The sequence below is a fragment of the Pogona vitticeps genome, chromosome 2 (assembly GCF_051106095.1).
Source record: "Pogona vitticeps strain Pit_001003342236 chromosome 2, PviZW2.1, whole genome shotgun sequence".
Classification (NCBI taxonomy): domain Eukaryota; kingdom Metazoa; phylum Chordata; class Lepidosauria; order Squamata; family Agamidae; genus Pogona; species Pogona vitticeps.
Window position 1 is genome coordinate 157,346,547 of NC_135784.1, and position 20,624 is coordinate 157,367,170.

At 45.4% G+C, this 20,624-nt stretch overlaps 1 long non-coding RNA gene across 2 annotated transcripts in view; it reads left to right on the forward strand.

The window, feature by feature from the left end:
- The first annotated feature begins 2,671 nt into the window (after positions 1 to 2,671).
- LOC140704626 (uncharacterized) overlaps positions 2,672 to 20,624 on the forward strand; it is a 51,229-nt gene continuing 33,276 nt past the window's right edge. The window contains exons 1-2 of one of the 2 annotated variants that reach the window (XR_013541559.1): positions 3,519 to 3,743; positions 18,384 to 18,547. This is a non-coding gene — a long non-coding RNA (uncharacterized LOC140704626). Of the gene's footprint in view, positions 3,744 to 18,383; positions 18,548 to 20,624 lie in introns of both variants that reach the window. The other variant, XR_012083941.2, reaches the window with a different exon arrangement.

A 20,624-nucleotide genomic window follows, 5' to 3' on the forward strand; every position in this document is an offset into this window, starting at 1 on the left:
TAAACAGCAGCCTCAGCAGCGATTAAGATAAAAGTGAGAGGAGACCAACAAGAAAATCAAAACTGCAATTAAATGTTTAAAAGACGAGTACTACCATACATACATTTTTGCCGGTTTTCTTCAGATTCATATTTTGTGGGGTGGGCACACCTTCTGAGAGTCCATTTATTGTTCATCCCTAAAACTGGGATCTGTTGTTGACTTCTTAATTGTTCCCAAGTATAGTAGTATATGGGAACAGTTCTTCACCCAGTGAAGTCAACTCAGATTTATCCAAAGAAATGTTGCTGAGGCAAAAGGAGGAAGAAACCTCACAAATATTTCCGTATCTGTATTCTTTAAGGCTTTCACAGCCAGGATCCAATGGCTATTGTGGGTTTTTCAGGCTCTTTGACCATGTTCTAGAACACAACCAAACAGCCTGAAAAGCCTACAACAACCATTCCCATATTTCCTTGGCTAGGTCCCTTTTTCTGAAGATTTTTGAGGTTAGCATAATACATAATCTCTAGACATATATATGCATATACTCCAAAGGCACAAGGGGGGGGAAGCCAACTTGCTTTTGCTTCACCGAGAGGAACAGCCCCCTAGAGTGGTCCTGAGTTGGCTAGATAGGCGGGATATTAAATAAATAAATAAATAAATAAATAAATAAATAAATAAATAAATAAATAAATAAATAAATAAATAAACAAACAAACAAACAAACAAACAAACAAACAAACAAACAAACAAACAAACAAACAGTCGATTAGGAGCATTAGGAGGTGTCTGTCTGGAAGCACCCGGTTTATTTATTTTTTAATGATGCACAAATGAGTTGTACTCAGAAGTGGTGTTGTAAATCCTGAGGTGCAGGTGCTGATCATTATAGTCCCAAAAACTACACTCCAAAGAAAGTGGGGAAAAATGCAGGCAGCTACTTTCCATGTCTATATGTGTGTGTGTGTGTGTGTGTGTGTGTGTGTGTGTGTGTGCAATAATTGTGTATGAGGGCCCAAAACAGTATAAAAGCTGTTAGTTCACTAACTTGTATCAGAGAGTGCGCTGACAAAGGATATTGTACTGGCCACTGGCAGGAGAGATCTGAGGCTGCATCAGAAGGAGAAAGAGGGGAGCACACCATTCCCAACAGAGTATGCATGAGAAACAGATGTTACAGATAGCCTGTAATTAGAAGAGCACAAGCCTTAAGGGCTGAGTGTATGTGAGTGTCACACAATCAGCCTCCTGGTATATGCAAAATTAGCTTGTTTTACCTGGTCTTCAGAACATATGCACAGATTCCCCTGAAGTATGACTTCCGAGCCCAAAAAGACCTTCAGTCATGTTCCTCCAGCTCTTTAGCTCTAATGACAGGCAACTATCTGCCTTAATTAATTAACTAACTAATTGCATTTATATTCCACCTTTCTCCCCCCACAACAGCTAAAACTAAACAAGCAAGAATTTTTAAATGCCTTATGAATACCATATATTTTTTAAAAAAACAGTTAAACATATCTCAAGATTAAAACCAAGATCAACAACAAATTTAAAACATTTAAAAATATCTAAGTTTAATTTTAAGTACAGTACATTTGTGAGACACGTCTTCCTTGAAAGCCTTCCTGAAGAGAATTTCTTTGCCTGAAGACAGAAGAACAAGAGGGAGGCAAGGGGGCCAACCTGGCTTCTCTGAGCAGCACATTCCAAAGGGTGGGAGCTGTCACGGAGAAGGCCATGCCTCCAGTCCTCACCAAACAAGCTTGGGAAAGTGGTGGAATCAGGGGAAAACCCTTAAAAGCAAAGAAGGGTCATAGAGAGTGATACAATCCTTCCAACAGCCTGGACCCAAGCCACAGAAGCCTTTATGGGGAATTGCCAACACTTTGTACTGGGCCTGGGATCAAACCGGCAGCCAGTGAAGCTGTTGCAATAAGGCTGTTACATGCTCCCTGTAACCAGCACCAGTCAGCAGCCTGGCTCAGCAGTTTGAAACAGCGGACGTTTCTGAACACATGTCAAAGACAGCCAGACGCACATGGAGCACACTGCAGTAATCCAAATAGGATGTTAAACAAGACATGTTTCGCCCTGATCAGACTGGACATCTCATGGAAAAGGTGCAGCTGGCACACGTGTTTAAATTACACAAATGCAGTCCTGGCCGTTGCTGAAACCTGCGCATTCAAGACAGCTAGTTTAAGATTTCCTCAGAGTTTCTTCAGGAAATACTCGTTTTCAATTTCAGAATCAACAAACTGTTTTTTTTTTGGTAGAAGCAGGTCTTTTGTAAAGCTAAGGCCTCTTAATTCTTCATTTGGAACCATGTCACCTGAAAATGCCCACATTACACCACATTGCTCAGTCTACCATGGCTGAGAAACCCAATTTCCCCACTGTGAAGACTGCTGCTGAATTCCGAGGAAACAGGGTGAGTGGGTCTAGGGCCGCTGGATGGCTTCCTCCATCGCCTCTAATCCAAAGGGCTCCCCCCTTCCTCCATTGGTCCTTCCCGACTCCTCACACGCAGATCCCTCCCGTTAACGTCCAGAGGAGGAGGCGCCCCATTCCGCTCGCCTTGTAGGCATCAGCTACCACCACTAGGGGACCGTCTTCCCCCTTTATTGCCAACTTGAAGGGAGACAGCAAGAAATAACCCTCATCTGAATGCTCAGATGGCAGCGAGGGAGGCGGGGCACGGCGGGGGGGGGGGAGAGAGAGAGAATGCCGCAAATATGAAGACAGTGTCAAGATCCTGCCGAAGGAACGGAGAGAGGGCGAGAGAAATTCCAAGGCGACGTTCCTGGAGATTCCTAGTGGATCGAGCCGTTGCTTTTCTGATCGGGGATTTGGGGCCGGGGAGGGAGCCGGGATGGGGGGTGGGAGAGAGAGAGAGAGAGAGAGAGGGAGGGAGGGAGGGTTGGGGAAGGCGGTCCATGATTTTGGATGGCGGCTCCCTGCCCTGTAAATCTGCCAAGCGAAATTGCACCATCCGAGCGGTCTAACTTCAGTGGGTGGGGACCTGGGCCCTTCCTTAAACAGGCAGGAGAAGGAGCGAGCGAAGGGAAGCCAGGCAGCGCCGCGATCTGGCTGCGTTCTGGGCGACTGCCGCCTCGGCCGCCGCCGCCGCAGGGGCTGCTGCTCGTGGTGGCGGCGGCGGTGCTGCTGCTGCTACTACTTCTGGTGCCGCTCCTCCTGCCGCCGCCGCCGTTTCCCAGCTCGGCTGCTGCAGCCTCCGCTTCTGGATATGTCATCTTCTAACACGTGGGGGCTTTTCTTGCGCCACGAAAACTTTCGGAGGAGACTTACTTCCAAGTTGGACACCCCAGCGCGCTCGGTGACAGCGGCATGGGCGGGGATCTTGCCGCGCCGCACGGATCCGGGCGCCGCTTTCCAGACCGGGGAGGAAAGCGGAGGGGGCGCGCGGACGAGGGGGGGGGCTCGTCTTTCTCCCTTCCGCCTTTCCCTTTGCAATTGGAATTCCAACCCACGTTTTTGCGATCGTCTGTATTCGGTGGACGTCCAGCTAGATGTCTGACCGCCCTCCCGCCCTCCTCGGACCACGGAAAAGGCTCCCAAGGCGTCCCGTTTCAAGACATGGGCTCTGATTTCTCCGAAGCGTGTGTGTGTGTGTGGGGGGGGGTGTCTCTCGCCTCCCACTCTCGATCGAGAGAAGCTCTCGGGGTCCGGCGAGACCGAGGCGGCCGTCGGTTTCAATCCAGAACGCGCTGGGTGCCGCGTCCCTCTGACAGGAGGTAAGTGGGGAGGGGGAGACGGCCCCCAGGGCGCACGTGTGTGGGCTGGATCCTGCCTTACAACTTTGTTGCCGACGCTCCCCGGAAAGGCTGTGTGGTCGTTCTCCGTTCCCTCGTGTCAAGCCCTTGCAGCCGGGTCCCTTTAAATTGCGAAGAGGATAAAAGGGGGTCGGGGGTTGCGGAAGGAAATCGGGCTGCGGGAGCGAGTCCGTCAAGGATCCGGCCCTTGCGGAGACGGCCGGGATGAGGCCGGCTGCCTGGAGCCCTGCTAACCTGCCGCTCGGAGGGGCGGCGGCGGCGAAGAAGCGCGGAGCCCGGCCTGACATGTTCGCACGCCCACCGCCGCTGGCCTGCCGATCGCTCCGCCGGGCCGGGCCGCCCCTGCCTGTGCCCTTTGCGCCAGGCACGTTTCCGACACGGGGCGGCGGGGGTGACCATGTTCGCCCCCCCCTTGGGCTTCTCAATGGGAAGATGATCCCGCGGTGGGTGCGAAGGTGGGTGCGTGGGATCCTTCCGAAGTGACAGCCGGTCCCTTGGCTGCCGGAATTCAAAAGCTTGCATTTTCCAGTACGGTATTGGGGGGGGGGGCGGGGGGGCGGCGTGACGGGCTTTTCTTTTGTCTCGTTTTTCTCCCTGGAAATTCCGGAAAGTCCCGCAAAAAAAAGAAGAAGCGGTGTGGGGTTCAGTCCTTGGAGATGCTTCCCCGTGGGTCCGATCGCGTGGCCGGGCGAGCAAACGAGGCACGGGGGGGTTTGGGGCTGGGTCTTTGCGGGCGAGATGAGAAATGTCTGCCTTCAACTGGCCTACAAAGTCCCAGTTCCCGGCTCCTCACGAGGCGGCGCCGCTCCCTGGGCTGGGGCACCTCCCTACGAGGAAAGTGCGCGCGGGGGGGGGGGGGGCGAAGAGAGACAAGATGAGGAGGGAGACGCGCTCAAAGTCTGGGGCTGAGACTGGAGGGGCCAGATGGGGGTGGGGGAGGGAGACCCACTGCACTTGGGGACTGAAATTCCTCCAGCGCCTGGACCCTCGTTTGCAAACGCTTGCGCCCAAACTTTCGGGGTTCCCCCCTAAAAAAACTTCTCTAAGTGAGGCGGGTGGTGATTCTCCAGGCTCTCGGCACTGGGGAGGGGGGGCAGGTTAGGAGATCGATCTGGAGGCCGGCGCCCAGCAAGCACAGTCGTGCCTCTGGACCCAAGACGGACGCACACGGTTCACCTTTCCCTATTATCATCGCCCTCATCTTTTCGTGGCTTGCGCCCTGGCTGCCTCAGCTATAGCCAGTTGCAAAACCCACCTTCAAAGGAACTGAAGCCCAGATGGTGATATTTCAGAAGACATGTAGATATACGTGTCTGGTTGCATCCATTTCAAATACTGAGTTTAAAACTTGGAGATCGGGCATGTTTCCTGCCTTGAAAATACATTTGCTACAAGGAACATTATTTATGCAGGTAGCAGGGCATGAATTTCTGCTGCTTAAAGTAGGGGTGGGGGTATTTACATCAGGTGCAACTTAATTTTCCAGCCTGTTCCCCCAACCAACCACCCTTCCAGCCATTCTCAAGTGAAAAGCATTTAGGTCTCCCAAATGTGCAAGTCACGCCAAGCAAATCTGCTTTGAGGCCTTAAATCTTAATTATGCCAATGTTCCCTCACCTTCTTTCCTTTTCACTCCTTCTTTTCACACTTCTCTGACTGGGGGGTGGGATGACAAATGCATCTTTGTTCCGTTCTTGTGCTTTAAACTGCAAAATCTCAATTGGACTGATAATTTGCAGTTTTGTTTGCCAAAACAAGTATAGACCGTCGCAACTGCAATACTACTCTGCCCATGCTACTTATGCCAATATTTTCAGAATATATTGTGGAGTTTGTTTGTGTATACTTATAAAAATAGGGCATTGCCATTTAAACAACAATAGTAACAAACTGGCGAAATGTTACTAAGCTATCGCTTGTGAAAGCTACTTCTTTTTAATGCATTTTATATTTTTTTTTTTGTTTAAAAGCAGGGGATTTATCAAAAATGCGCCATCTGTATTCAAAAGAATGATGGTTCTTTGGTTTATATATCTGTAGGTACATGGTGCAATTTCAAAAGCCTTTTTCTGAATCCAGTTGAAGGCACTTTTGTTGTGGGGGAGAAAGAAACAGTACCTGTACTCCTTATGCAACTTGAGTCAGTGGATGTTACTCACATGTAAGTCTCTCAGAGATCCATGGAGTTTCCTCCCAGTAATTGTGCATAAGACTGCAGCTTTAAAAAGTCTGTCCAAATTTTAACCCCAAGTGAGTTAAAATCCCAATAAATCAGCATGGCTGATGATTCTCACCATAACATATATAGGCTTTACAGAATACACACTGAAAGCCCCATGGCACTTAATTGCACTGCAACTTGTACTTTTGTGCATAAGTTATCAGGTGGGAAGGCACCTCAGCAATACCTTTCCATCCAAGGTTTGATAGAAAATTATTCCGGTGGGTTTCTGTAAAATCTTATTAGACAACTCCGTGTTTTCACTTTTTTTTAAGCAAAATGAAAAACCAAAGGCCTTTTCCCTTGATCCACTTCTCTGGACTCTGTTCGGATTATGCAACAGTTCTGAACCAAATACAATTAAAACAGCAGCACTGAAATATGGAGAATCTATTTCCAAATAACACATTAGCTTAGCATCAAGATAGTTGGTTTTTGATCCAAAGTTGGGAATGTAACATTCTTGCTCCAAATTTATGCCAAGTCGTTTGAAAAGGCAGCTGCACCAGATGCTGTTTCTGTATCGTTCCTTATGTTTCTAAAGGACTCTGTTTTTACAATTTTGTTTTTCAAAGAACTTCTTCTAAGAAAAAAAAAAAACCCAAAGTGAATTATTAGCATTATTGGTAGAAATGTTCTATTATTTCGGATGGATTTTCGGAATTAACATTCAAAAGCACTAGTGTGTGTGTGTAACATGTTGATAATATCGTACAATGCATCTAAACATTGTCACAGTCTCCAGAAATTTGGCCTCACATTTGGATCTGTGTGTATCCATTTGCCAAAAAAAGTGGGGAGGGGGAGGGGAGAGAAAGAGAGAGACAGAAAATCTCATTTGGGATTTGATCCCATTCCTCAGTAAGCGAATACAGAATTGTAGACATGCAGAATGGTCTTCTGCATGTGTCACTAGAAATAAATAAATTCCCCAGGACAGCTTGCTGGCAGATACATTTGTAAAATGTAATCCTATAGGCATTTTCTTGAGAATAACACCCCCCCTGTAATATTTAATTTCTAATAAATAAACATAGCAACAGACCTGGGCAGTGTAATCCTATTCGCTGGGGCTTTATATCCTGAAGAAAGTCCCACTGACTGATTTTAGTGAGGCCTATTTCTAGGAAAGCCTGGTTATCCAGTTATCAAGAAGGAAACCCCATTAAACTCTATAGAGCTTATCTCTGCAAGCTTGTGTAGAACTTTTTAAAACTTACTTTGGTAGCTGAAGGATGTGTTTGTCCATAGCAAGTGATACAAACATATCACTTGATATAACCACATGGCTGCTCTCAGTTTTGTTTGGTTGGTCTTGTCGTTGTATCCTTTCTTGTTAGCCCTCCTGGGCATTCTCAGAATGGGACAGCAAAGGAAGAATTCACTTAAATAAATAAGATAATGGAAGTCCTATTAATATTCCAAAATCTAAATCTTCAGAATTACAAAGCAGAATAGATATTTAGATTTAAGGTCCCAAATCTTAATTGGAAAAACATCTTACTAATTTCAAAGTATTGAATTCCCAAAGTGTTTCAAAATAATGTGAATCTACTTTAACACTGTAATAAACTTAATTGAAGTAGTGTGTTAGCACTGAGTGTAAATCAAATACATTGTACAGTATTTTCCGATTTCACAAGAGCACTCTGCTGCGGCTTTCTTAAAGATAGGTCGCAGTGTTTATGAAATATAATTTCTACTCATTGTTCACAACTTTGTGTGTGTGTGTGCACTCAATAGGATAACAGCAATATTTCAAGAATAAGTGTTAGGTCTTTTGGCCATTTTTTTAAAAGAAACTTTATTCTTAAAAGCTTTCACAGCCGGGATCCGATGGTTATTGTAAGATTTTTGGGCTGTTCCGCCATGTTTTGGAGGTTTTTCTTGCTAAAGTTTTGCCAGTCTCTGTGGCCGGCATCTTCAGAGGATAAGAGTTCGAACTCCCGTCTTCTGAAATAAAATATAATTTAGTTTTATTTTTTAATTTTCTCTTGCTGATTCTCTTCCTTTCTTGCTGATTAATTTGTTGCTTAACATATGTATAAAATCGATATGTAAATAGGCAGCCCTTTTCTCCTAGTGCCATAAACTTTTCTACTTAGATCTACAGAGACTTATTACTGTATTTATTAGAACATAAAGCATACTTGCTAAATCGGGCCTTCTGTTCATAGAATGACCATGGGAGGTAAAAGGTTATCTCTTATTAAATGGTGCTGCTCTTACAGCCGGCTATTGACCCCAGCCTCTCCCCCAAAGAAAAGGGACATGATCAAACACACAGTTAACATGTGCTGAAGTTTATTTGAAAACCCAATGAGAATCGGTAGGAGAGATAAAAAGAGGGAGGAGAAATAGCATGAAGAAAATGAATTTTCAGTGGAGCGAATTAACTTTATTTAGTCAGATTTCTAACAGAGAAATAATAGTAGATTCATAGTATATTATCACCGTTAATCCCTAGTGGTTTTCATAGAAAAGACTTTCGACTAAGCTTGCTTTCCATGAGAGCTTTCTTTCGTTTTCCAGTGTGTGATTCACCTCTGACTTGTAGGGAGTGCGGTGGGGATGCTTTTCCTTAAAGTAACTTCAGGAGTTTAGTGGAACTTAGAAGCCTTGTTGGAAACTTAAAAAACTTATCTTTACAACTTAGAAACGTAAAGAGAAAAAAAAACCTGAGAGCCAGGTGGGGTGAGGTGAGGAATGGGTGGGATGGAATGGAGTAATGTAATCATCCCCCACCTATTGTTTTCCAGGCTGTATCAGCCCCTCACTCAAGCTAGGGTATTAGACCTACCGCCAGGGTAGGGAGAGAGGTTCAGGGCACTTCCGGGCATTATCACCACAACCACCCCAGAGCTCTGACCACTGGATCAGGGGCATGTCATTATTTTGGCCCTCTCTTCTTCTGACGGATATGCGTGCACAAAAGACACACAACACACACACACACACACACACACACACACACACACACACACACACGCCCCTGTGCACGCAAAAAAACAAGGGAAATCGGAACTTTGGAAAATGCTCTGAGGCTCAAGCAAAATAGAAAGTTATACACAGAGTTTGGAAAAAGTCCCCCCCTCCTTGTAACTTCTGGCATCACCAAGCTCACAGGGCCATGGGCTATGCCGTCCAGGTGATTCATGGACCTGGAGTCCAAAAACCACCTTTCCCAAACTTTGCAAATACACAAGTGACGGCCAGACATTATCCTAGATGGCTTCTATTTGAAAGAATGTGTTTATGTTTTAAGCAGCGGCCCTTAATCCTTCCACAACCATGGTTCTGTTACCATAGACAGCAGACGACATTTTTCTTCCTTGTCTTCCGTTATTTATTTTGTGTCTTTAAAGGAAAAAAAAATCCTGTCCTTTAGCCAAAAAGGCTCTTGAGATCAGTAGCAAGCAAGTCACTTTCGACAGAACACTGTTGCCCAGGTTGCTCCGCTTCAGTCTCGGATCTGGCCCCTTCTTCCTCCTACCCATCAGCTTAATGTTCAGACCTCTCCTGGATTCTGGTGGGGATTTTGGAATAAGGGCTGATGAGCCAAAAACGTTGAGAGAGCGAGACAGATTTCTGTTGGGAAAGAAAGGGCATCTGTTACTGAATGCTGGTTTCATTTTTTGTCTCCTGCCCATTCTCCGGGAAGGAATTTGAGCTTCCCTTCTTCTTATAACATGGACTGTAATTCCATTTTATATTTCTCACTGCTGTTTGGGATGGTGTGGAATTGTTAAAATTTATATATTTTAACAATTCCACACTATCCCAATTCCACACTATATATAAATGCAACATTCTTTAGGGGACTTTCAGTGTTTGCCAGCCTTAAGTCAAGTGTAGGTTTAGTATTCCCCTTTTTTCAAGAATGAATTGTATCACAGACTGCGTGAGCAAATGTGTGTGTGTGCAATATTCTACAGAATTCCCGAAGCTTATTGTACAGCCTGCAGAAGTTTGAGTGAAAGAGGCCACTCCCCCCTCCCCCTCCCCGGTTCAACAAAATGTATGTGGAGAGAAAAGTGCCAACCAGGAGAAATGTGTAAACATATCATGGGCAGCATTCCACCTTTTAGGCTGCGATAATGTTGGCTGTGGCCAAACAGCGTTAGGCCGATGGTTTCTGCAGTTGCGCTGCAGAGTGTGAAATGGAGAAGTGTGCTCACAGAGTCATGGTGGAGAGGCATGTCAGGAAGTTGTGGGTTATTGTGACTCTCTCGTGTCGATCCTTCATGTGCCCAAACGTGTTTGGAAACACACATGTGGAGTGGACTGTGGCACTGTGGTGGGAGGTGGACGCTTGGTGTGGAGAAGGTCCAGGTTTGTTTTGTAGCACCTGCCGGTTCCCAGGACTAACCAAAATGAGAGACCAGCTTCCTGAGATCCTAATGGAGAATCAGTTTGAGTCAGAATGGATCAGGCCGTGCTGGCCTAGAGAGAGGGGGAGAGAGGGAGCCCAGTTTGGTGGTGGAGGGTCACTTCCTTGCTCCAGACTTCACACCCCAATTGCAGCAAAACCATCCCTTTGGTGGGAGAGCGACGTGATGATGTGAGGCAAGCTTGCGCTTTATGAGGCAAACAAGAGACTGGGCCAGGATCTGTGTGCAAGGGTCTTTGTCTGGGCATGTTGCTGTGAGACATATCAGTGTAAAAAACAGGATACGTGCCACAGTTGTTTCTGTCTGGTATAGTGCAGAGTCATCCTGGGAAGACTGCTTTTCTTGATCAAGTAGGTGTCCATTTTGAAACAAAACGCAGGATGCCTGGTTTTGAGTCAGACAGGATGAGAGCCTGGGAATGCAGCTTCTGTGGGATAGAACTGCCCGGCTCCAGAACCAGAAGGAGTTTTAGTCCCCAAACTTACATTCCCAAGTTCTAGACAGTTCTTTTATAGTAGAATCTCACAAACAGTTGGAAGCAGCATAGATGGTTAACTGTCTGAGTGGGGTGGGAAATCATGTGAGGTGCCCTGACGCAATTGAGCATGCTGAGGGATATGTTTTTTAAATTGAGGAATAAATATGAAAGGCAGGCTATCTTATGGAATATGCTGCAAAAACCTAATGCAAGTGAGAAATATCCAGTGCAAGCCAGTACTAGTGTAATACTGGAAATAAGAGGAAATTCCATTTTTTAAAAAATTCACAATCACCATTGTGTCTTAATTCAGTACACGGATGGGCAAAATACAGTCCCTCCAGACGTTAGCCCACAATGCCTGTCAGTCCCAGCCAGGATAGCCAGTGGTTGAAGGATGATGTGACTTGCAATCATGCAACACCAGCCCCTCCACAATTTAAAACAGAAGGAAGAGATTGTAGTTCAGGGAGACTGAAAGTCCCCTTCTCTGACCTGGAGGCCTTTCACCCCTAGGGTGGAAGCCTTCAAGCTGAGTAAGATGGGGTGCTGGTTGTGGTTAGTGAGTAAAGTTGTCAAATGACCAAGAAAAAGGGAGGGGGGAAACAGTGAAGTAGCCCGACTTGAACAACTTCTTCATATGTGGAAATCAGCAGGTAAAGCTTTGCACCGCAGGGAGAAAAACAGTATCGGTGGCAAATGTCTGCACCTCGAGCTGCTGTTCAGAACACAGACCCAGGAGCCAGCTGACACTTGGCCAAGCTTCTGATTCTGTCGACGACGACGTCAATTCAGACAGTAGAAAAACATCTACCAAAGAGCGCAAGCCAGCCAAACACGTTGATGGGCCCTGCCACCCACTGAGCACGTGCAAAGTCTGACCCAGTGGATCCACAAAGAGAGAAGCAGCAGTTACTACACCACCAACATTGGAAGTATCTACTGAGCATGTGCAAACAGCCATTGAGAAGTTGTGCCTTTAAAGACATTGCAGCCAGGGTGGGCTTTGCTTCAGTTCATTTTTTCCCCTCCCATAAGAATGTTCTGAAGTTCACAAATGTATTTATATTGGGGATGCTAGGAACGTGAAAATGTAAAACACACACACACACACACACACACACACACACACACACACACACACACACACAAAAGTGTGTGTATGTTGGAAACCGAAACTGACAGGTTCCTCCGTAGAAACCTGGGGCTTTAAGGGCTTAAACTCTCTGCAATCTGGGTTTGAATCCCTGTGGATTCAATTTTTTTTAATGCTGAATTAGAGTTGCCACCACTTTATGTTTTCTCAAAGATTGCTTATCTTTAACCCTGTATGGCAGGCAGAAGCAGCTCCATGTGTCTCTCCCTGTAGAGTACAGCTGTATTTACTGAATCTGAACAGTGGAGATGGGCACAATTTTTGTTTCACTTTGAGGTGGTTGTTGTTTTTCAACAAATGTATCAGAATTCTCAAATTATATATTCGTGATGGAAATGTTTTTTTTAAAATGAAAAACAGTTTTTTTAATTTGAAAAAATGTGCATGGGAGAAAGTGAAACTTCCTCATTGCTAGACTCAGAATAGGAGGCATCTTTTTTGCAGTGATGTGTGCCTGTATAGGTTTTCAAATACAACACAAAGGCCTCAATCCTTTTGCTTAGCATAATACATTGCACTAGAGTAGGCCCATTGAATCAATGGGGATTCAGTGAATCAACTCCTCTATTAAGTTCCATTAATTCAAATGGGCCTATTCTTACTCCAACTTACGTTACCACTATAAGAGTAGGCCCATCTGAATCAGTGAAATGTACAGAAGAGTTGACTTGCCAAATCTCCACTAGCCTAGTGCAATTTACTAAACTAGACCACAGGATTTTAGCCAAAGAAAGGAAGGCCTTGTTTGTGTTTGCTCTGATGTAGGGAAGGTCAAGTAACCCTCACTAACCTGATGAGGTTGCCATGTTTTCTTTTTCGTAACTCCAGAGGTTCAAGTGATGTGCCTCAGAGCAGCTTTCTCCAGTCCAGCTTCTATCATTTCCAAGTGGCTGGGCTGGTGGGAATTATTTGTTGTTGTATATGTCGTCAAGTCACATCTAACTTATGGCAACCCTAATAGGGTTTCCCGGGTATGTAGATATGATTTTACCCTTATCATACATCCCACCCACACAAATCACGAGTTCTCATGGTTGAGCAAAGATTTGGACCCAGGTCTCCTAAATCAGAGCTTGTCAGCCTATCCACTGCACCACACTGCCTCTGCAATGGGGGGTGTTCATGGCTGGAGAAGGCTAGCTCATTCAGACAGTTTGTGGCTGGGAAAGACTGCCTCAAAGGATTTGCAAGCTGCTGCTGCTTGTTCGGGAATTTGTTAAGTGGGGGTAGCCGGTTAGGGTGTGGCAGAAGAAGTGACAGAAACTCTTGTATCACCTTAAGGACTAGCACATTTATTTGGCATATGCTTTTCTGGACAGCAGACTACTTTTTCAGATTTCATACTAAAGACTAGGTTCAGGTGCTATAAACTTCCTTGTCAGTTTTCTATTTTGAAAAAAAAAAAAAAAAACCACACACACACACATTAAAACGCAAGCCTCTGACCTTCTGACAAGTAAAAGATTTTTTTAAAAGAATGCAAAGTGCTTTTGAACATATTCCAAGTACAGTAACGATGTTGCTTATAGTTCATTGTTTTGGGTGGGGGATACAATGTTGCTCCTTTTCTGAAACCATGTCACGACTGGTAATGTTTCTTACCTTTTGAAAATAATGCAAAAATACAGCTGTTTCTCCTAAATTCTTACAGGGTGGGTGGTTTTTGCACCTTAAGTGTGCTTTTGTTAGTCTATACACACAGGTTAGTAATACGTTAATCAGAAGTGCAAAATGAGATTAACAAGCTGCTTACAAGCAAATTCAAAATTATTTTTAAACAAAAACTCCCCACCAGCAGCAGCTCTATTACAGAGTAGCCCATGAGGAAATCTCTCTGCAGGCCCACCCACTCGGTTCACAAACATGGTTATTTTGAATTGCCATTCCATCCTTTGGCAACAGATACCTAATCTGAGCCTCATCTCAAACTGAGAACCTTGCTTATCTCATTCAAGAAGTGATTCCTTCTCTCTCCCCCATTCTCCAAGATAAGGGTGCAATATAACCCCACCCCCTTCTTGGGCTTATCTGCGAACAAAATCTAAGTCAATAACTTAACTTTTTGACCCTCCCATTTTCTCTGTTTTAGGATCTTTAGGCAACTCTGTGCTTGCCTCCTGGAGTAGCACAGTTATCGGGAGCTGCTTATTTTGGGGCTTCTACATAGCGCTACATCACTAACAGCACAATGCAGCTCTTTAAAGCATGGCTGAGGAAGACCCTGCGTCCCGCCATTTTTGCTGCACTTTTTATCATTCTCACCCCTGCTGCCCATGTGGAAAGCTGGCTGTAGTTCAGTAACATCAACAAGGCTATGGGTTCTGCAATCTTGTATTGGAGGCTACATTAGGAATTTCAGAGAGGGGCTCAAACGATATGTTCTCCAGAGTAAGTCACACTGTATTGCTAAGAAGTGAGCTCTGTTGAAGCATGCATAATATTGTTGTAGTCCTCTGTACACTTTACCTGAGAGTAATCCTCCTTAAACTGAATGGAAGTTTCATTCGAGTGAGCATGCTTAGGATCACACTGTTCGTGTTTTGTTTTTAAAATGGAATGGGTCTTACACAGACCAGCAGGGTGTGTGTGAATGGTTTTAAATCCTGACGAGTGACTTGTTTGCAAAGATTTCTATTTTACTTGTTGAAATGCCTTTTTAAAGTATCTGATTTCCTTCTCTTTTGCATAGGACAGAAAGTGCAAGAAGGCTTTATGTGAGCTGGCTACACATTCTGGCCAGGATAAGGTGTCGCAAACACATTATAGATGTAGAAAATGCTAAAACATACACTCAAAATAAATTGAGACAGCAGGTTGTGAATTGGTCTCCTGTGAGCATCTGAGGAGCATCAGAGCAGCAGAGACCCTCGTTGTGCTGTAGTTCCAGTGGTTCTGACTCAGCTGTGTGTGTGTGTGTCCTGAAAGCTGAGTAATATGAGTAATAATCTAGAGTTTGGAAAAAGTTTCTTTTTATGGGACAGGGACTCTTGACTCACAGTGGACTTGCTGGCTGGGAGATTCTGGAGCTGTAGTCTCCAGAGTAAGTTTTCTGAGTTGTGCAGTCACATTTTAAGCAGGTACTGAGACCCATCCCCACTCCCAATAACTGGCCATCGGTGCTGTTGTTGATTATGTGACTGGAGCTCAGTGCCTGCCTGCATTCCTGGTAGAGGCACTGACCAAAAATAATGTGTCGGCACTTTGTCCTCACGAGTCCCAGATGTGCTACGCTACTGTATATGAACATCCCCCAGACTGTGACCTCATGGGAGGATGAACTGAAACCCTGGGTGCAAAATCCAATAGGCTAATAAAAGAATGTGATGGCTTCTAATGACCTAAGGAAAGCCTTCGGCAGGACTTTCTCAGAGCTTTGCCATGTAGCAGGTGCGACGGGCCTGTCATAAAAAAAAAATTACTGCTGCGGCTCTGGTAACATTCTTTGCCCAACTTCCATCAGACAAGGGGTTGCCCGTAGTGCAAGCAGGGGGGATGCCTCATCCAACGTCTCATAGTTTTCTTTAAAAATGATTAGTTACTTAGAAATAATTAAGGACATGCATGTTTCCCACCCTTTCTGATCTCCATGTATATGTCAAGACAGGTATACTGGACTATTTACACCAATGTTGACAAATGTATTGGGTGCAATAAGATTCAGGACACTGAAGGCAAGCAATTTGCTCTTCTTCATATGATGGGACGTGGGAACCCATCATCAGAATGTCCAGCTTTGAAATCCAGGAGACATGGACTCAAATCTCAGTTCCTAGTAAGTTTGACCCATAAAAATTCAGGAATAATTATTGGGCGGGGGGGGGAGAGAGATTCACATGGTTTGAATAATAAATGAAAGTGTTAAATCAGTCCTCTTACTCACAAGTAGTGAATCTTTCAGCTGGTGCTACACAGCCCACTACCTGTGCAATATAGCTATACAAGAATCCCATCAGTCTCCTTAGTATGGACAGTATAGTGGAGACTCACAAAACCAGTCCAACATCAAGTGTTTAGAATCCACACAGAACAATGTGACTGCTGGGCTACTGCTTTCCACAGCATGATGGGCCACCAGTGGCACAGGCTGGGATAAACACTACCTGGCAATTACAAGGCCGCCCAGGTGATTTCTGTTTCATTCACAGGCCGTTTCTTCTTAAACTGGTGGCATTCTATTTGTACTCAGTTAACCAACCTTAGAAGGATGGAAGGTTGAGCGAACCTCAAGCTGGCTACCTAACATTGAAACCAGGTCATGAACAGAGTTTTGGCTGTAGCACTGCAGTTTAACTGCTGCACCACGAAGCTCTTAGTAATGCAGTACCTCAGCAATTGTCTACCAGAGTTTTAAAAGAAATTTAACCTTCCCTGTCCCTGAAGAACAGAGGAAGTCTTCAATTTGCCTGTATCCTGAAGTGGCTCGCGCATTAAGCCACTTTCCGATATTGGAAGGAGCCAGAACAAATCAGGTTGCTTGAGCTCCGATATGCTATTTGGATGCAAGGATTGCACTAAATGGCATATTGCACCACCTGATCCCAAGCAGCCCTATTTAGCCCATGCCAGTCCATTCCGAAGGAGCCAATATAGATGAGCCTTCAGTTGACTGCAGCCAGAAAAAGACATCTGAGATAGCCAATGACTGGAAAAGGGAAACCCTTAACCAAGGTGCAGCAAGAGTGTGTCTCATGTCTGCGAGAATGCAAATCAGCTCGCTTTCTTTGGTGATTATTTTTCAGGATTTAACCATGCGATTCCTTTGAAGTCTGATTTCATAAACCCAAAAGATTGCTTCTGTCTCCTTCTTTGCACCCTTAATGTGCTTTCAAACCTAATTACAGGTTATCGTTAATGTCTGTTTTTGGCCTGAAGAATGCAGTCAGCTGATTTTCCAGCCTGATTGTGGTCTGTTTTGGCTTCCTGTTTTACAGGTCTTCCTTGTCAGGAAAAAAAAGCACAATTCCTGCATCATAAACTTTCTTCAGAGAAGCTCAACCTTGCAGCTCCTTCCATCGGTGTTCATGAGAATGTCTGATTATTGTTAAGGCAGCAGAAAAAAAGGGGGGAGGGAAGGCATGTCTTTCAAATGCAAATAAACATCCCCTAGCCAGAGCTTAGGAACAAGCATTTTGGGGCTTTTGTTGTTGTTTAGTTGTTAAGTTGTGTCTGATTGTTCGTGACCCTATGGACCAGAGCATGCCAGGCCCTCCTGTCTTCCACTGCCTCCCGGATTTGGTCAAATTCATGTTGGTAGCTTTGATGACACTGTCCAACCATCTCGTCCTCTGTCGTCCCCTTCTCCTCTTGCCTTCACATTTTCCCAACATCAGGGTCTTTTCCAGGGAGTCTTCTCTTCTCATGAGATGGCCAAAGTACTGGAGCCTCAGCTTCAGGATCGGTCCTTCCAGGGAGCACTCAGGGTTGATTTCCTTCAGAATGGATAGGTTTGTTCTTCTTGCAGTCCAAGAGGACTCTCAAGAGTCTCCTCCAGCACCACAATTCAAAAGCATCAATTCTTTGGCGGTCAGCCTTCTTTATGGTCCAGCTCTCACTTCCATACATCACGACAGGAAAAACCATAGCATTGACTATGTTGACTTTTGTTGGCAAGGTGATGTCTCTGCATTTTAAGATGTTGTCTAGGTTTGTCATCGCTTTCCTCCCAAGAAGCAGGCGTATTTTAATTTCATGGCTGCTGTCACCGTCTGCAGTGATCATGAGCTACCAGAGCCCATCATGCCTGCTGGGGGACTCTGGGAGTTGTAGTCCTAAAGAATTTCCCCCCCAAGCTCTGGTCTTGGCTAGTGTGGGCTGTGGAATTGTCCTGGCAAACCCAAGCTGAAGTTTGGAGTCTTGTTAGTTTTAGGATTTATGTTAGAAGTGACAGTCTTGGCCTGTCAGCGTGAATCTCCCATGCATCTCAGCCTGTATGGAACGCCACACCCCACGTGAAGCTTAAGCTCTGACAGGATGTCATGCATAAAGGAGGAGTTTTCAGTACTTGAGATGTTCTTTCATGCTTTTTCTAAAAAATATATTTTTGTTGGATTTTTCTTTTGCTATTTATGTTTACACTTACAGCATTTGGTTTATTTATGTTACAGTGTTTGTTTATTAAATATATATAGAAACAGAAGCAGAATTACATTTCAATGTGTAGTGTATGTGTGATCCCAATACGGCGTCTCTGGTGCCAACCGAACCCCTGTGGGATTCTCCCCCTCCCCCAACTTGTATCTCCTGCGAAGAATGTTTGCTTTCGGCGAACTCCGCTGCCAGCTCTGTTTGCTTTTTGCTCAAGTGCCTCAGTCTAGAGAGGCTCGGATTCCAGCTTTTTTTGTCGATTTCACCCCAGCGTCTGGCCGCTGGCTGGCAAAGGCGATGAGAAACTGCCCTGGCGGCGGCGGCAGCGACGGCGATGAGGATGATGATGACGATGACGCAGCGCTTCAAAGGCGAGAGCGGTAGGAGGCAATCGGTGCCCGGAGCCCTGCGTGTGCCGAAATTTTTTGCAGGAAAGTGAGTCTTCCTCCCCCCCACCCCGATCCCCGACCCCCAGTCAGTAACTTTAGCCCGATCTGATGTCTGTTTTCCTGAACACCCGAGAGCCCGGCGGGGGGGGGGGCGGGGGGGATGTCCAAGGAGCGGCAACTAAGGAAGGCAGCCCGTCAACACGTGAGGCTCCAGCCCGCCCTTCCCCGCCCCCCTCCTTCCTTCCCCCCCCCCCCGGACCACTCTCCACTATTTTTGGCCTTCTGTGGCTCCCACTGGATAGCCGAGATGTGTCATTTCAGCTCCACCAGAAGCCACTACGGACCCAATTCGGCGCCGCTCTTAAAGGCACAGGAGCCCCAATCCTTCGCCTTCCGAGCCCGGTCCCTCCGGGAAGGTTCTTGGCTTCCTCCCTTGCTCCGTCCCACCCCCTTCCTTTAGTTTCTTGTCCATTCAGCCTTTCCTATCAACATCCCTTGAAGGGCCAAGGATGGTCTGTGCGCTGCCTCTTCTTCCTTGGTCACCCGCTGCCTATGTTCAGGGCTGTCACCCATGGGAGGAAATACACATTGCAATGCGGCTGGCTTTTTCTGTTAAAAATCTGTGCCGGCAGTTAATGCCAATTCATAGTATTTTCATTTGTATTAAGTTTTATTCTATGTGGGAAGTTTCCTTCAGTCATCTGGTCCCGCTTTGCTTCCTTGTTCTCTTTTTTTTGGGGGGGGGGGATTAAAACAATGGACACAAAAGATATTTAAAAAACAGCAACACTAACACAACAAGTAAATGTTGTTATAGCTTTAGTTGTAAATGTTATACTGGCCACAGGTAACTTGTAATAATAGAAATAGGACGTAATCGCGGCATTGCTCCACAAAAGGCTTGCCCTGGTAACACTCACACGAAGCATTACAGGTAAGGTCACATTACCTTCCATAAGTTACTTCTGTGATCTGGGCAGGCTGTGGATTTGATGAGCGCAGCGGATCTCAGTGTTCTGGATTGGGTTAACGGTGGGAATCTTCCACTGGGCAGCTGCCTTTGTAGGCAAAATGAATCAATTTGTGAAAAAGTGCTCTGTGTGTTTTAAAAACATTCTTCTTGGTCTAGACTCCGTTTTACATATATAGAAATCCCTGGAGTTGCTTCTCCAGCACATGCATTGCAGTGTATGACAGGGTGGGAAATTCTGACCTTCTAGATATCTTGGATCTCAACTCCTATCCTCCCTTCCTTTCTAGGTGTGGATGATAGCAGTTAAAGTTCAAAAAACAAAACATAGAGGCCAAAGAATTCCCCAGGCCTGGCCGACAAGTTTGTCAAAGGTACCCCTGCCTTGGGTGCATTGGGCAAATTCACCGGCAGCTAAGGTGGCCAGGATTTCTGGGAGTGCCCACGAACACCTGGGGGCCCGAGGTTGGGAACCACTGATCTATAGGATGATTGGAACTCAGGATAGTGTGGGGAAACCCTAGCTTCAGCGGAATTTTTCTGTGCCTCCCTCCAAAAATACTGAACATTTTTCTACATTTATGAGCGAAACATCTTAGTCTGAAAATAAATTCAACAGCATCAGATTGGAGAGTGATAAGATCATGATAGCATTTGGTGGTTAAGAATCTGTTTTTAATCTGCCTTTGTTTGGAAATCTTCTTTACATTTTCATTTTTGTTTAAACAGAGACAGTACTTCAGCTACCCTTGAACCTACCTGGAAAAAAAAAGTTGAAGATTTTTAGAAAAATCAGCCTTTTATTTTATAATAAGACTTAAGCTCCCCCCCCCCAAAGGAGGGTTAGGCCTCCTCAGGACTTACAAAAATATGAATAGCTCTTAAGACCATCCACAGCTTCTGGCACAAAATCCCTAATAAAAATTGTTTTAGCTGGCTCCAGCCTCCGTGCGTGTCATGTGCTACAGACATGATCATGCAGGATGCAAGTCTTAAGTGAAATGGTAGCAAATATTGCAGCAGCTGGCCCTATTTTGCCACCTACCAAGAAGTCACCTTTCCCCCTGACTGTAGCTTGCTAAATTATGTCATTAATTGGGTTATATCTGGATCTAATTACCTGGATTCCCCTTGTGTTTGTTTACACTATCAG